This window comes from Syngnathus scovelli, chromosome 3 (assembly GCF_024217435.2).
Source record: "Syngnathus scovelli strain Florida chromosome 3, RoL_Ssco_1.2, whole genome shotgun sequence".
Taxonomy (NCBI): domain Eukaryota; kingdom Metazoa; phylum Chordata; class Actinopteri; order Syngnathiformes; family Syngnathidae; genus Syngnathus; species Syngnathus scovelli.
In genome coordinates, this window is record NC_090849.1 from 7,871,861 (window position 1) to 7,889,206 (window position 17,346).

Consider the following 17,346-nt stretch of genomic DNA (forward strand, 5'->3'; position numbering starts at 1 on the left):
TCGAATCTGCCATTGAGAATGAATGGGGAAAAATTTGTCGTAAATTCGCGAATTTTACGAAATCGGAAAATTTTCGGAACGAGAAAAATGGAAGCGCTCATCTCGTGAATATTTGGAATACGTCAAAAGTGGAACGGAGTGAATCGGATGAATTATGTGGAAGAAGAAGCGGGACAAAAAAGTGGCGGGAATAAAATAGAAGAATAATAATAATAATAGAGAATGGTGTAGAATAACATATGTGTGAAGGCCATCGCCTTCACACAATAATAATAATAATAGAGAATGGTGTAGAATAACATATGTGTGAAGGCCATCGCCTTCACACAATAACTAGAAAATGCAATTTCTGGAGAAATTGCGTGTGAAGGCGAAGACTTTGAATCACTTCTTGGCGAATGCTGGCGAATTATGCTGAAACGAGTTGAATTACTTGAGAAATGTAGAAAATAGAGGTGAAAAACGGAATTTTGGAGAATTTGGTGGAATTTCAGAATTTTGGAGAATTTGGTTGAGTTTAAAATCTTAAAATGTGGAATTTATGGCAAGTGGAAATTTGGGGAATAGGTAGGAAAAAGATGAAGAGTTGAAAGTTGGAATGGGTTGAATCGGTTGAAAAATGTACAAATTAGAGTCGAAAAACGAAATTTTTCCGAATTTGGTTGAATTTCAAATTTGGAATTTTTGGTAAGTGGGAAGTTGTGAAATAGGTAAGCAAAAGATGAAAAGTTGAAAGTTGGAATGGATTGAATCGGTTGCACAATGTAAAGATTAGAGTAGAAAAACAAAATGTTTGAGAATTTGGTTGAATTTCAAATTTTTAATTTTTAATTTTTGGTAAGTGGGAAGTTGTGGAATAGGTAGGCAAAAGATGAAGAGTTGAAAGTTGGAATGGGTTGAATCGGTTGAACAATGTAGAAATTACAGTAGAAAAACGAAATTTTGGAGATTTTGGTTGAATTTCAAATTTGGAATTTTTGGTAAGTCGGAAGTTGTGGAATAGGTAGGCAAAAGATGAAGAGTTGAAAGTTGGAATGGGTTGAATCGGTTGAACAATGTAGAAATTAGAGTAGAAAAACAAAATGTTGGAGAATTTGGTTGAATTTCAAATATGGAATTTTTGGTAAGTGGGAAGTTGTCGAATAGGTAGGCAAAAGATGAAGAGTTGAAAGTTGGAATGGGTTGAATCGGTTGAACAATGTAGAAATTAGATTAGAAAAACGAAATTTTGGAGAATTTGGTTGAATTTCAAATTTGGAATTTTTGGTAAACGGGAAGTTGTGGAATAGGTAGGCAAAACATGAACAGTTGAAAGTTGGAATGAGTTAAATCGGTTAAAAAATGTAGAAATTAGAGTAGAAAAACAAAATTTTGGAGAATTTGGTTGAATTCCAAATTTGGAATTTTTTGTAAGTGGGAAGTTGTGAAATAGGTAAGCAAAAGATGAAAAGTTGAAAGTTGGAATGGATTGAATCGGTTTCACAATGTAAAGATTAGAGGAGAAAAACAAAATGTTTGAGAATTTGGTTGAATTTCAAATTTTGAATTTTTGGTAAGTGGGAAGTTGTGGAATAGGTAGGCAAAAGATGAAGAGTTGAAAGTTGGAACGGGTTGAATCGGTTGAACAATGTAGAAATTAGAGTAGAAAAACGAAATTTTGGAGATTTTGGTTGAATTTCAAATTTGGAATTTTTGGTAAGTCGGAAGTTGTGGAATAGGTAGGCAAAAGATGAAGAGTTGAAAGTTGGAATGGGTTGAATCGGTTGAACAATGTAGAAATTAGAGTAGAAAAACGAAATTTTGGAAATTTTGGTTGAATTTCAAATTTTTAATTTTTGGTAAGTCGGAAGTTGTGGAATAGGTAGGCAAAAGATGAAGAGTTGAAAGTTGGAATGGGTTGAATCGGTTGAACAATGTAGAAATTAGAGTAGAAAAACAAAATGTTGGAGAATTTGGTTGAATTTCAAATATGGAATTTTTGGTAAGTGGGAAGTTGTGGAATAGATAGGCAAAAGATGAACAGTTGAAAGTTGGAATGAGTTGAATCGGTTGAACAATGTAGAAATTAGAGTAGAAAAACGAAATTTAGAAAGATTTGGTTGAATTTCAAATTTGGAATTTTTGGTAAACGGGAAGTTGTGGAATAGGTAGGCAAAACATGAACAGTTGAAAGTTGGAATGAGTTGAATCGGTTGAAAAATGTAGAAATTAGAGTAGAAAAACAAAATTTTTGAGAATTTGGTTGAATTCCAAATTTGAAAATTTGGAATTTTTCATAAGTTGGAAGTTGTGGAATAGTTAGAAAAAGATGAACAGTTGAAAGTTGGAATGGGTTGAATCGGTTGAAAAACGTAAAAGTTAGAGTGGAAAAACGAAATTTTGGAGAATTTGGTTGAATTTCAAATTTGGAATTTTTGGTAAGTGGGAAGTTGTGGAATAGGTAGGCAAAAGATGAACAGTTGAAAGTTGGAATGAGTTGAATCGGTTGAACAATGTAGAAAAAAGTGGAATGATGTAAATGTGAAATGTCGAGTCTGCCATTAAGAATGAATGGGGAAAAATTTGTCGTAAGTTCGCGAATTTTGCGAAATCGGAAAATTTTCGGAACGAGAAAAATGGAAGCGCTCATCTCGTGAATATTTGGAACGCGTCAAAAGTGGAACGGAGTGAATCGGATGAACTATGTGGAAGAAGAAGCGGGACAAAAAAGTGTGGAGAATAAAATAGAATAATAATAATAATAATAATAATAATAGAGAATGGTGTAGAATAACATATGTGTGAAGGCCATCGCCTTCACACAATAATAATAATAATAATAATAATAATAATAATAAAGTAGAATAACAATGTGTGAAGGCCTTCGCCTTCACACAACTAGAATTGCAATTTCTGGAGAAATTGCGTGTGAAGGCGAAGACCTTCGCACTATTGTTATTCTACTTTAAGCGGGAAGAATAAAAAGGAAATTAAATTATTATGAAATAAATGGGAAAATGACAAAAGTTACAAATGATAAATGATAAAAATGATAAGCGGGAAGAATAAAAAGAAAATTAAATTATTATAAAATAAATGGGAAAATGACAAAAGTTACAAATGATAAATGATAAAAATGATAAGCGGGAAGAATATAAAGGAAATAAAATTATTTACACAATAAATGGGAAAATGACGAGAGTTACAAATGATAAGCGGGAAGAATAAAAAGGTTATTATTAAAATAAATGGTAAAATGACAAGTTACAAATCATAAGCGTAAAAAATAAGAAGCAGTGAATAAAAAGGAAAAAAAACAGTACCAACAGTTGGAATCGAACTCACACGGGGACATGGCTAGAGGTAAGAAGTGCCCTCGTTACCACCTGAGCTAATTGGTTCTCTTTTTTAAAATGGTGGAATTCGCTTAATGTGATGAATGTTCATGTTGAATACGCCATTAAGAATGAATGCGTAATTTTACACCACAAATGTACTAATTATGCAAAAACGATAAATGTTTATGACGAAAAAAACTGCAGCCAGTGTCGTGTGAGTTTGTGTAATGGTGAGACGCCCAATGTGACACATGTAAAATTCGAACCCACGCAGGGAAATGGCTCGTGTTGAAATTGCCATTAAGAATGAATGGGGATTTAAAAGTCACAAATTTGCTAATTACACAAAAACGGTAAATGTTATCAACAAAAAAAATGGTAGCAAGCATGCCATGAATTTTTGGAATGTGTGAAAGTTTGAACGGGGTGAATCGGTTGAAGCATGTAGGACTAGTTAGGTGCCAAAAAAGTGAGAGGAATAAGTTGAATAATAATAATAATAATAATAATAATAATAAAGTAGAATAACAATGTGTGAAGGCCTTCGCCTTCACACAACTAGAATTTGCAATTCCTGAAGAAATTGCGTGTGAAGGTGAAGAGGTTGAATAAATACTTGGGGAATGTTGCAGAATGATGTTGAAAAGAGTTGAATCGGTTGAAAAATGTAGAAATTACAAGGGAAAAAGGAAATTTGGGAAAATTGGGTGTGAATTTCAAAATTGAAAATTTGGAATTTTGGGTAAGTGGGAAGTTGTGGAATAGGTAGGAAAATGATGAACAGTTGAAAGGTGGAATGGGTTGAATAAGTTGAAAATGTAGAAATTAGAGTAGAAAAACAAAATTGTAGAGAATTTTTGGTAAGTGGGAAGTTGTGGAATAGGAAGGCAAAAGAGGAACAGTTGAAAGTTGGAACGAGTTGAATCGGTTAAAAAATGTAGAAGTTAGAGCAAATCTTGAATCCTAATAGAGAATGAATGGGAATTAAAAGAAAAAAAAATTGCACCAAAAGTTTCTGAAATTTGGAACAAAAGGAAAGAAACGGCTTCAGGAGGTTCACTTTTGGGGTTAAAATGTTGAAATGGGTTTAATCGGGCAAAATTTGCAAAAGTTAGCGCAAATGCAGGTATTTAGGGCACTTAATGTTGAAATATGGTCATTTCCGGTTTGATTTGGGTCACTTCCGGTTTGATTAGAGGCACTTCCGGTCTAGCTGAGGTCACTTCCGGTTTATTTGGGGTCACTTCCGGTTGAAAAAGGTCACTTCCGGTTGAAAAAGGTCACTTCCGGTTTGATTTGGGGTCACTTCCGGTTTGATTTGGGGTCACTTCCGGTTTACCTGAGGTCACTTCCGGTTCATTTGGGGTCAATCCCGGTTTGATTTGGGGCACTTCCAGTTCATTCTGCGTACATTGGGGCACTTCAGGGTCAATCCAAGATGGCCGCCACTCTGGAAGTGGGGGTCAAGGGTTGAATTGTGGAAGTGGGGGTGAAGGGGGTGAATATGGTAAGCATAAGGTGAACAAAGTGAATAAAGTTGGAATGGGTTGAATCGGTTGAAAAATGTAGAAATTAGAAGGGAAAAACTAAATTTTTGGAAAATTTGGAGTGAATTTCAAAATTGAAAATTTGGAAATTTTGCTAAGTGGGAAGGTGTGGAATAGGTAGGCAAAAGATGAACAGTTGAAAGTTGGAACGAGTTGAATCGGTGGAAAAATGTAGAAACTAGAAGTGAAAAACTAAATTTTGTGAAATTTTGCAAAATTTTGTGCAAATTTTAAAAGTGAAAACGTGAAATTTTTGAATTTGGCAAGTTTGGGAATGTCCCCAATGTGATTTGAATGTGTTGAAATAAGTGAATTTCAAACTGGAACAACAAAAATGTGAAATGTTGAATCTGCCATTAAGAATGAATGGGGAAAAAAATGCCACAAAATCGTGAATTTTGTGAAAACGGAAAATTTTTCGAACAAAAAAAATGTAAGCAGCCGTGTCATGAATATTTGGAATAAGTGAAAAGTGGAACAGAGTGAATCGGTTGAAGTATGTGGAAGGAGTTAAGCGTCAAAAAAGTGAGCGGAATAAGTATAATAATAATAATAATAACTAGAATTTGCAATTCCTGAAGAAATTGCGTGTGAAGGTGAAGAGGTTGAATAAATACTTGGGGAATGTTGCAGAATGATGTTGAAAAGAGTTGAATCGGTTGAAAAATGTAGAAATTACAAGGGAAAAAGGAAATTTGGGAAAATTGGGTGTGAGTTACAAAATTGAAAATTTGGAATTTTGGGTAAGTGGGAAGTTGTGGAATAGGTAGGAAAATGATGAACAGTTGAAAGGTCGAATGGGTTGAATAAGTTGAAAAATGTAGAAATTAGATTAGAAAAACAAAATTGTAGAGAATTTTTGGTAAGTGGGTAGTTGTGGAATAGGAAGGCAAAAGAAGAACAGTTCAAAGTTGGAACAAGTTGAATCGGTTAAAAAATGTAGAAGTTAGAGCAAATCTTGAATCCTAATAGAGAATGAATGGGAATTAAAAGAAAAAAAATTGCACCAAAATTTCTTGAAATTTGGAACAAAAGGAAAAAAAACAGCTTTAGGAGGTTCACTTTTGGGGTTAAAATGTTGAAATGGGTTTAATCGGGCAAAATTTGCAAAAGTTAGCGCAAATGTAGGTATTTAGGGCACTTAATGTTGAAATATGGTCACTTCCGGTTTGATTTGGGTCACTTCCGGTCTATTTGGGTCACTTCCGGTTTGATTAGAGGCACTTCCGGTCTAGCTGAGGTCACTTCCGGTTTATTTGGGGTCACTTTCGGTTTTAAAAGGTCACTTCCGGTTTGATTTGGGGTCACTTCCGGTTTGATTTGGGGTAACTTCCGGTTTACCTGAGGTCACTTCCGGTTCATTTGGGGTCAATTCCGGTTTGATTTGGGGCACTTCCAGTTCATTCCGGGTTCATTGGGGCACTTCAGGGTCAATCCAAGATGGCCGCCACTCTGGAAGTGGGGGTCAAGGGTTGAATTGTGGAAGTGGGGGTGAAGGGGGTGAATATGGTAAGCATAAGGTGAACAAAGTGAATAAAGTTGGAATGGGTTGAATCGGTTGAAAAATGTAGAAATTAGAAGGGAAAAACTAAATTTTGGGAAAATTTGGTGTGAATTTCAAAATTGAAAATTTGGAAATTTTGCTAAGTGGGAAGGTGTGGAATAGGTAGGCAAAAGATGAACAGTTGAAAGTTGGAACGAGTTGAATCGGTGGAAAAATGTAGAAACTAGAAGTGAAAAACTAAATTTTGTGAAATTTTGCAAAATTTTGTGCAAATTTTAAAAGTGAAAACGTGAAATTTTTGAATTTGGCAAGTTTGGGAATGTCCCCAATGTGATTTGAATGTGTTGAAATAAGTGAATTTCAAACTGGAACAACAAAAATGTGAAATGTTGAATCTGCCATTAAGAATGAATGGGGAAAAAAATGCCACAAAATCGTGAATTTTGTGAAAACGGAAAATTTTTCGAACAAAAAAAATGTAAGCAGCCGTGTCATGAATATTTGGAATAAGTGAAAAGTGGAACGGAGTGAATCGGTTGAAGTATGTGGAAGGAGTTAAGCGTCAAAAAAGTGAGCGGAATAAGTAGAATAATAATAATAACTAGAATTTGCAATTCCTGAAGAAATTGCGTGTGAAGGTGAAGAGGTTGAATAAATACTTGGGGAATGCTGCAGAATGATGTTGAAAAGAGTTGAATCGGTTGAAAAATGTAGAAATTACAAGGGAAAAGGAAAGTTGGGAAAATTGGGTGTGAATTTCAAAATTGAAATTTGGAATTTTGGGTAAGTGGGAAGTTGTGGAATAGGTAGGAAAATGATGAACAGTTGAAAGGTGGAATGGGTTGAATAAGTTGAAAAAGTAGAAATTAGAGTAGAAAACCAAAATTGAACAGTTGAAAGTTGGAACGAGTTGAATCGGTTAAAAAATGTAGAAGTTAGAGCAAATCTTGAATCCTAATAGAGAATGAATGGGAATTAAAAGAAAAAAAAATTGCACCAAAAGTTTCTGAAATTTGGAACAAAAGGAAAGAAACGGCTTCAGGAGGTTCACTTTTGGGGTTAAAATGTTGAAATGGGTTTAATCGGGCAAAATTTGCAAAAGTTAGCGCAAATGTAGGTATTTAGGGCACTTAATGTTGAAATATGGTCATTTCCGGTTTGATTTGGGTCACTTCCGGTTTGATTAGAGGCACTTCCGGTCCAGCTGAGGTCACTTCCGGTTTATTTGGGGTCACTTCCGGTTGAAAAAGGTTACTTCCGGTTTAAAAAGGTCACTTCCGGTTTGATTTGGGGTCACTTCCGGTTTTAAAAGGTCACTTCCGGTTTGATTTGGGGTCACTTCCGATTTACCTAAGGTCACTTCCGGTTCATTTGGGGTCACTTCCGGTTTGATTTGGGTCACTTCCGGTCTATTTGAGTCACTTCCGGTTTGAATAGAGGCACTTCCGGTCTAGCTGAGGTCACTTCCGGTTTATTTGTGGTCACTTCCGGTTTAAAAAGGTCACTTCCGGTTGAAAAAGGTAACTTCCGGTTTGATTTGGGGTCACTTCCGGTTTACCTGAGGTCACTTCCGGTTCATTTGGGGTCACTTCCGGTTTGATTTGGGTCACTTCCGGTCTATTTGGGTCACTTCCGGTTTGATTAGAGGCACTTCCGGTCTATTTAGGTCACTTCCGGTTTGATTAGAGGCACTTCCGGTCTAGCTGAGGTCACTTCCGGTTTATTTGGGGTCACTTCCGGTTTAAAAAGGTCACTTCCGGTTTGATTTGGGGTCACTTCCGGTTTGATTTGGGGTCACTTCCGGTTTACCTGAGGTCACTTCCGGTTCATTTGGGGTCAATTCCGGTTTGATTTGGGGCACTTCCAGTTCATTCCGGGTTCATTGGGGCACTTCAGGGTCAATCCAAGATGGCCGCCACTCTGGAAGTGGGGGTCAAGGGTTGAATTGTGGAAGTGGGGGTGAAGGGGGTGAATATGGTAAGCATAAGGTGAACAAAGTGAATAAAGTTGGAATGGGTTGAATCGGTTGAAAAATGTAGAAATTAGAAGGGAAAAACTAAATTTTGGGAAAATTTGGTGTGAATTTCAAAATTGAAAATTTGGAAATTTTGCTAAGTGGGAAGGTGTGGAATAGGTAGGCAAAAGATGAACAGTTGAAAGTTGGAACGAGTTGAATCGGTGGAAAAATGTAGAAACTAGAAGTGAAAAACTAAATTTTGTGAAATTTTGCAAAATTTTGTGCAAATTTTAAAAGTGAAAACGTGAAATTTTTGAATTTGGCAAGTTTGGGAATGTCCCCAATGTGATTTGAATGTGTTGAAATAAGTGAATTTCAAACTGGAAAAACAAAAATGTGAAATGTTGAATCTGCCATTAAGAATGAATGGGGAAAAAAATGCCACAAAATCGTGAATTTTGTGAAAACGGAAAATTTTTCGAACAAAAAAAATGTAAGCAGCCGTGTCATGAATATTTGGAATAAGTGAAAAGTGGAACGGAGTGAATCGGTTGAAGTATGTGGAAGGAGTTAAGCGTCAAAAAAGTGAGCGGAATAAGTAGAATAATAATAATAATAACTAGAATTTGCAATTCCTGAAGAAATTGCGTGTGAAGGTGAAGAGGTTGAATAAATACTTGGGGAATGCTGCAGAATGATGTTGAAAAGAGTTGAATCGGTTGAAAAATGTAGAAATTACAAGGGAAAAAGGAAATTTGGGAAAATTGGGTGTGAATTTCAAAATTGAAAATTTGGAATTTTGGGTAAGTGGGAAGTTGTGGAATAGGTAGGAAAATGATGAACAGTTGAAAGGTGGAATGGGTTGAATAAGTTGAAAATGTAGAAATTAGAGTAGAAAAACAAAATTGTAGAGAATTTTTGGTAAGTGTGAAGTTGTGGAATAGGAAGGCAAAAGAGGAACAGTTGAAAGTTGGAACGAGTTGGATCGGTTAAAAAATGTAGAAGTTAGAGCAAATCTTGAATCCTAATAGAGAATGAATGGGAATTAAAAGAAAAAAAATTGCGCCAAAATTTTTTGAAATTTGGAACAAAAGGAAAAAAAACGGCTTCAGGAAGTTCACTTTTGGGGTTAAAATGTTGAAATGGGTTTAATCGGGCAAAATTTGCAAAAGTTAGCGCAAATGTAGGTATTTAGGGCACTTAATGTTGAAATATGGTCACTTCCGGTTTGATTTGGTCACTTCCGGTCTATTTGGGTCACTTCCGGTTTGATTAGAGGCACTTCCGGTCTAGCTGAGGTCACTTCCGGTTTATTTGGGGTCACTTCCGGTTTAAAAAGGTCACTTCCGGTTTGATTTGGGGTCACTTCCGGTTTGATTTGGGGTCACTTCCGGTTTACCTGAGGTCACTTCCGGTTCATTTGGGGTCAATTCCGGTTTGATTTGGGGCACTTCCAGTTCATTCCGGGTTCATTGGGGCACTTCAGGGTCAATCCAAGATGGCCGCCACTCTGGAAGTGGGGGTCAAGGGTTGAATTGTGGAAGTGGGGGTGAAGGGGGTGAATATGGTAAGCATAAGGTGAACAAAGTGAATAAAGTTGGAATGGGTTGAATCGGTTGAAAAATGTAGAAATTAGAAGGGAAAAACTAAATTTTGGGAAAATTTGGTGTGAATTTCAAAATTAAAAATTTGGAAATTTTGCTAAGTGGGAAGGTGTGGAATAGGTAGGCAAAAGATGAACAGTTGAAAGTTGGAACGAGTTGAATCGGTGGAAAAATGTAGAAACTAGAAGTGAAAAACTAAATTTTGTGAAATTTTGCAAAATTTTGTGCAAATTTTAAAAGTGAAAACGTGAAATTTTTGAATTTGGCAAGTTTGGGAATGTCCCCAATGTGATTTGAATGTTTTGAAATAAGTGAATTTCAAACTGGAACAACAAAAATGTGAAATGTTGAATCTGCCATTAAGAATGAATGGGGAAAAAAATGCCACAAAATCGTGAATTTTGTGAAAACGGAAAATTTTTCGAACAAAAAAAATGTAAGCAGCCGTGTCATGAATATTTGGAATAAGTGAAAAGTGGAACGGAGTGAATCGGTTGAAGTATGTGGAAGGAGTTAAGCGTCAAAAAAGTGAGCGGAATAAGTAGAATAATAATAATAATAATAACTAGAATTTGCAATTCCTGAAGAAATTGCGTGTGAAGGTGAAGAGGTTGAATAAATACTTGGGGAATGTTGCAGAATGATGTTGAAAAGAGTTGAATCGGTTGAAAAATGTAGAAATTACAAGGGAAAAAGGAAATTTGGGAAAATTGGGTGTGAATTTCAAAATTGAAAATTTGGAATTTTGGGTAAGTGGGAAGTTGTGGAATAGGTAGGAAAATGATGAACAGTTGAAAGGTGGAATGGGTTGAATAAGTTGAAAATGTAGAAATTAGAGTAGAAAAACAAAATTGTAGAGAATTTTTGGTAAGTGGGAAGTTGTGGAATAGGAAGGCAAAAGAGGAACAGTTGAAAGTTGGAACGAGTTGAATCGGTTAAAAAATGTAGAAGTTAGAGCAAATCTTGAATCCTAATAGAGAATGAATGGGAAATAAAAGAAAAAAAATTGCACCAAAAGTTTCTGAAATTTGGAACAAAAGGAAAGAAACGGCTTCAGGAGGTTCACTTTTGGGGTTAAAATGTTGAAATGGGTTTAATCGGGCAAAATTTGCAAAAGTTAGCGCAAATGCAGGTATTTAGGGCACTTAATGTTGAAATATGGTCATTTCCGGTTTGATTTGGGTCACTTCCGGTTTGATTAGAGGCACTTCCTGTCTAGCTGAGGTCACTTCCGGTTTATTTGGGGTCACTTCCGGTTGAAAAAGGTCACTTCCGGTTGAAAAAGGTAACTTCCGGTTTGATTTGGGGTCACTTCCGGTTTGATTTGGGGTCACTTCCGGTTTACCTGAGGTCACTTCCGGTTCATTTGGGGTCAATCCCGGTTTGATTTGGGGCACTTCCAGTTCATTCCGCGTACATTGGGGCACTTCAGGGTCAATCCAAGATGGCCGCCACTCTGGAAGTGGGGGTCAAGGGTTGAATTGTGGAAGTGGGGGTGAAGGGGGTGAATATGGTAAGCATAAGGTGAACAAAGTGAATAAAGTTGGAATGGGTTGAATCGGTTGAAAAATGTAGAAATTAGAAGGGAAAAACTAAATTTTGGGAAAATTTGGTGTGAATTTCAAAATTGAAAATTTGGAAATTTTGCTAAGTGGGAAGGTGTGGAATAGGTAGGCAAAAGATGAACAGTTGAAAGTTGGAACGAGTTGAATCGGTGGAAAAATGTAGAAACTAGAAGTGAAAAACTAAATTTTGTGAAATTTTGCAAAATTTTGTGCAAATTTTAAAAGTGAAAACGTGAAATTTTTGAATTTGGCAAGTTTGGGAATGTCCCCAATGTGATTTGAATGTGTTGAAATAAGTGAATTTCAAACTGGAACAACAAAAATGTGAAATGTTGAATCTGCCATTAAGAATGAATGGGGAAAAAAATGCCACAAAATCGTGAATTTTGTGAAAACGGAAAATTTTTCGAACAAAAAAAATGTAAGCAGCCGTGTCATGAATATTTGGAATAAGTGAAAAGTGGAACGGAGTGAATCGGTTGAAGTATGTGGAAGGAGTTAAGCGTCAAAAAAGTGAGCGGAATAAGTAGAATAATAATAATAATAATAATAATAATAAAGGACAGCAATAACAATAGTGTGAAGGTCTTCACCTTCACACTAATAACTAGAATTTGCAATTCCTGAAGAAATTGCGTGTGAAGGTGAAGAGGTTGAATAAATACTTGGGGAATGTTGCAGAATGATGTTGAAAAGAGTTGAATCGGTTGAAAAATGTAGAAATTACAAGGGAAAAAGGAAATTTGGGAAAATTGGGTGTGAATTTCAAAATTGAAAATTTGGAATTTTGGGTAAGTGGGAAGTTGTGGAATAGGTAGGAAAATGATGAACAGTTGAAAGGTGGAATGGGTTGAATAAGTTGAAAATGTAGAAATTAGAGTAGAAAAACAAAATTGTAGAGAATTTTTGGTAAGTGGGAAGTTGTGGAATAGGAAGGCAAAAGAGGAACAGTTGAAAGTTGGAACGAGTTGAATCGGTTAAAAAATGTAGAAGTTAGAGCAAATCTTGAATCCTAATAGAGAATGAATGGGAAATAAAAGAAAAAAAATTGCACCAAAAGTTTCTGAAATTTGGAACAAAAGGAAAGAAACGGCTTCAGGAGGTTCACTTTTGGGGTTAAAATGTTGAAATGGGTTTAATCGGGCAAAATTTGCAAAAGTTAGCGCAAATGCAGGTATTTAGGGCACTTAATGTTGAAATATGGTCATTTCCGGTTTGATTTGGGTCACTTCCGGTTTGATTAGAGGCACTTCCTGTCTAGCTGAGGTCACTTCCGGTTTATTTGGGGTCACTTCCGGTTGAAAAAGGTCACTTCCGGTTGAAAAAGGTAACTTCCGGTTTGATTTGGGGTCACTTCCGGTTTGATTTGGGGTCACTTCCGGTTTACCTGAGGTCACTTCCGGTTCATTTGGGGTCAATCCCGGTTTGATTTGGGGCACTTCCAGTTCATTCCGCGTACATTGGGGCACTTCAGGGTCAATCCAAGATGGCCGCCACTCTGGAAGTGGGGGTCAAGGGTTGAATTGTGGAAGTGGGGGTGAAGGGGGTGAATATGGTAAGCATAAGGTGAACAAAGTGAATAAAGTTGGAATGGGTTGAATCGGTTGAAAAATGTAGAAATTAGAAGGGAAAAACTAAATTTTGGGAAAATTTGGTGTGAATTTCAAAATTGAAAATTTGGAAATTTTGCTAAGTGGGAAGGTGTGGAATAGGTAGGCAAAAGATGAACAGTTGAAAGTTGGAACGAGTTGAATCGGTGGAAAAATGTAGAAACTAGAAGTGAAAAACTAAATTTTGTGAAATTTTGCAAAATTTTGTGCAAATTTTAAAAGTGAAAACGTGAAATTTTTGAATTTGGCAAGTTTGGGAATGTCCCCAATGTGATTTGAATGTGTTGAAATAAGTGAATTTCAAACTGGAACAACAAAAATGTGAAATGTTGAATCTGCCATTAAGAATGAATGGGGAAAAAAATGCCACAAAATCGTGAATTTTGTGAAAACGGAAAATTTTTCGAACAAAAAAAATGTAAGCAGCCGTGTCATGAATATTTGGAATAAGTGAAAAGTGGAACGGAGTGAATCGGTTGAAGTATGTGGAAGGAGTTAAGCGTCAAAAAAGTGAGCGGAATAAGTAGAATAATAATAATAATAATAATAATAATAAAGGACAGCAATAACAATAGTGTGAAGGTCTTCACCTTCACACTAATAATAAAGGACAGCAATAACAATAGTGTGAAGGTCTTCACCTTCACACTAATAATAATAATAATAAAGGACAGCAATAACAATAGTGTGAAGGTCTTCACCTTCACACTAATAATAATAATAAAGGACAGCAATAACAATAGTGTGAAGGTCTTCACCTTCACACTAATAATAATAAAGTAGAATAACAATGTGTGAAGGCTTCGCCTTCACACAATAACTAGAATTGCAATTTCTGGAGAAATTGCGTGTGAAGGCGAAGACCTTCGCACTATTGTTATTCTACTTTAAGCGGGAAGAATAAAAAGGAAATTAAATTATTATAAAATAAATGGGAAAATGACAAAAGTTATAAATGATAAATGATAAAAATGATAAGCGGGAAGAATATAAAGGAAATTAAATTATTTATACAATAAATGGGAAAATGACGAGAGTTACAAATGATAAGCGGGAAGAATAAAAAGGTTATTATTAAAATAAATGGTAAAATGACAAGTTACAAATCATAAGCGTAAAAAATAAGAAGCAGTGAATAAAAAGGAAAAAAAACAGTACCCACAGTTGGAATCGAATTCACACAGGGACATGGCTAGAGTTAAGTAGTGCCCACGTTACCACCTGAGCTAATTGGTTTTCTCTTTTAAGGTGGTGGAATTCGCTTAATGTGATGAATGTTCATGTTGAATACGCCATTAAGAATGAATGTGTAATTTTGCACCACAAATGTACTAATTATGCAAAAACGATAAATGTTTATGACGAAAAAAACTGCAGCCAGTGTCGTGTGAGTTTGTGTAATGGTGAGACGCACAATGTGACACATGTAAAATTCGAACCCACGCAGGGAAATGGCTCGTGTTGAAACTGCCATTAAGAATGAATGGGGAATTATAAGTCACAAATTTGCTAATTACACAAAAACGGTAAACGTTAAGAACAAAAAAAAAATGGTAGCAAGCATGACATGAATTTTTAGAATGTGTGAAAGTTTGAACGGGGTGAATCGGTTGAAGCATGTAGGACTAGTTAGGTGCCAAAAAAGTGAGAGGAATAAGTTGAATAATAATAATAATAATAATAAAGTAGAATAACAATGTGTGAAGGCCTTCGCCTTCACACAATAATAATAAAGTAGAATAACAATGTGTGAAGGCCTTCGCCTTCACACAACTAGAATTGCAATTCCTGGAGAAATTGCGTGTGAAGGCGAAGACCTTCGCACTATTGTTATTCTCCTTTTTTCGAAATGAAAGACAGGAAAAATGAAAAAGGGAAATTAATGATGATAAATGATGATGAATAAAGTACATAGGTAAAATGATGTGTTAAAATGATAAGCAGGAAAAATAAAAAGGGAAATAAATGATGATAAATGATGATGAATGAAATTAATGGGAAAAATAAAAAGGGAAATAAATAATGACAAATGATGATAAATAAAATAAATAGGAAAAATGACGAGTTACAAATGATAAGTGTTAATAATTATAAGTGGGAAGAATAAAAAGGAAATTAAATTATTATAAAATGAATGGGAAAATGACAAAAGTTACAAATGATAAATGATAAAAATGATAAGCGGGAAGAATATAAAGGAAATTAAATTATTTATACAATAAATGGGAAAATGACGAGAGTTACAAATGATAAGCGGGAAGAATAAAAAGGTTATTATTAAAATAAATGGTAAAATGACAAGTTACAAATCATAAGCATAAAAAATATGAAGCAGTGAATAAAAAGGAAATAAAACTATACCCACAGTAGGAATCAAACTCACACGGGGAACCGGCTAGAGTCAAGAAGTGCCTGCATTACCATCTGAGCTAATTGGTTTTCTTTTTTAAAGTGGTGGAATTCGCTTAATGTGATGAATGTTCATGTTGAATGCGCCATTAAGAATGAATGCGTAATTTTACACCACAAATGTACTAATTATGCAAAAACGATAAATGTTTATGACGAAAAAAACTGCAGCCAGTGTCGTGTGAGTTTGTGTAATGGTGAGACGCCCAATGTGACACATGTAAAATTCGAACCCACGCAGGGAAATGGCTCGTGTTGAAACTGCCATTAAGAATGAATGGGGAATTATAAGTCACAAATTTGCTAATTACACAAAAACGGTAAATGTTATCAACAAAAAAAATGGTAGCAAGCATGCCATGAATTTTTGGAATGTGTGAAAGTTTGAACGGGGTGAATCGGTTGAAGCATGTAGGACTAGTTAGATGCCAAAAAAGCGGGCGGAATAAGTTGTTTAATAATAATAATAACTAGAATTTGCAATTCCTGAAGAAATTGCGTGTGAAGGTGAAGAAGTTGAATAAATACTTGGGGAATGTTGCAAAATGATGTTGAAAAGAGTTGAATCGGTTGAAAAATGTAGAAATTACAAGGGAAAAAGGAAATTTGGGAAAATTCGGTGTGAATTTCAAAATTGAAAATTTGGAATTTTGGGTAAGTGGGAAGTTGTGGAATAGGTAGGAAAATGATGAACAGTTGAAAGGTGGAATGGGTTGAATAAGTTGAATGGGTTGAATAAGTTGAAAAAAGTAGAAATTAGAGTAGAAAACCAAAATTGAACAGTTGAAAGTTGGAACGAGTTGAATCGGTTAAAAAATGTAGAAGTTAGAGCAAATCTTGAATCCTAATAAAGAATGAATGGGAATTAAAAGAAAAAAAAATTGCGCCAAAATCTTTTGAAATTTGGAACAAAAGGAAAAAAACGGCTTCAGGAGGTTCACTTTTGGGGTTAAAATGTAGAAACGGGTTTAATCGTTCAAAATTTGCAAAAGTTAGCGCAAATGTAGGTATTTTGGGCACTTAATGTTGAAATATGGTCACTTCCGGTTCGATTTGGGTCACTTCCGGTCTATTTGAGTCACTTCCGGTTTGAATAGAGGCACTTCCGGTCTAGCTGAGGTCACTTCCGGTTTATTTGTGGTCACTTCCGGTTTAAAAAGGTCACTTCCGGTTTAAAAAGGTCACTTCCGGTTTGATTTGGGGTCACTTCCGGTTTACCTGAGGTCACTTCCGGTTCATTTGGGGTCACTTCCGGTTTGATTTGGGTCACTTCCGGTCTATTTAGGTCACTTCCGGTTTGATTAGAGGCACTTCCGGTCTATTTAGGTCACTTCCGGTTTGATTAGAGGCACTTCCGGTCTAGCTGAGGTCACTTCCGGTTTATTTGGGGTCACTTCCGGTTTAAAAAGGTCACTTCCGGTTTGATTTGGGGTCACTTCCGGTTTGATTTGGGGTCACTTCCGGTTTACCTGAGGTCACTTCCGGTTCATTTGGGGTCAATTCCGGTTTGATTTGGGGCACTTCCAGTTCATTCCGGGTTCATTGGGGCACTTCAGGGTCAATCCAAGATGGCCGCCACTCTGGAAGTGGGGGTCAAGGGTTGAATTGTGGAAGTGGGGGTGAAGGGGGTGAATATGGTAAGCATAAGGTGAACAAAGTGAATAAAGTTGGAATGGGTTGAATCGGTTGAAAAATGTAGAAATTAGAAGGGAAAAACTAAATTTTGGGAAAATTTGGTGTGAATTTCAAAATTGAAAATTTGGAAATTTTGCTAAGTGGGAAGGTGTGGAATAGGTAGGCAAAAGATGAACAGTTGAAAGTTGGAACGAGTTG

General features: G+C 35.8%; 1 long non-coding RNA gene across 2 annotated transcripts in view; it reads left to right on the top strand.

Moving 5' to 3' along the window:
• Positions 1–17,346, top strand: part of LOC137840171 (uncharacterized) — a 60,709-nt gene that overhangs the window by 40,370 nt on the left and 2,993 nt on the right. For both annotated transcript variants that reach the window (XR_011086652.1, XR_011086651.1), the window contains one exon: positions 3,913–13,731. This is a non-coding gene — a long non-coding RNA (uncharacterized lncRNA). The remainder of the gene's footprint in view (positions 1–3,912; positions 13,732–17,346) is intronic.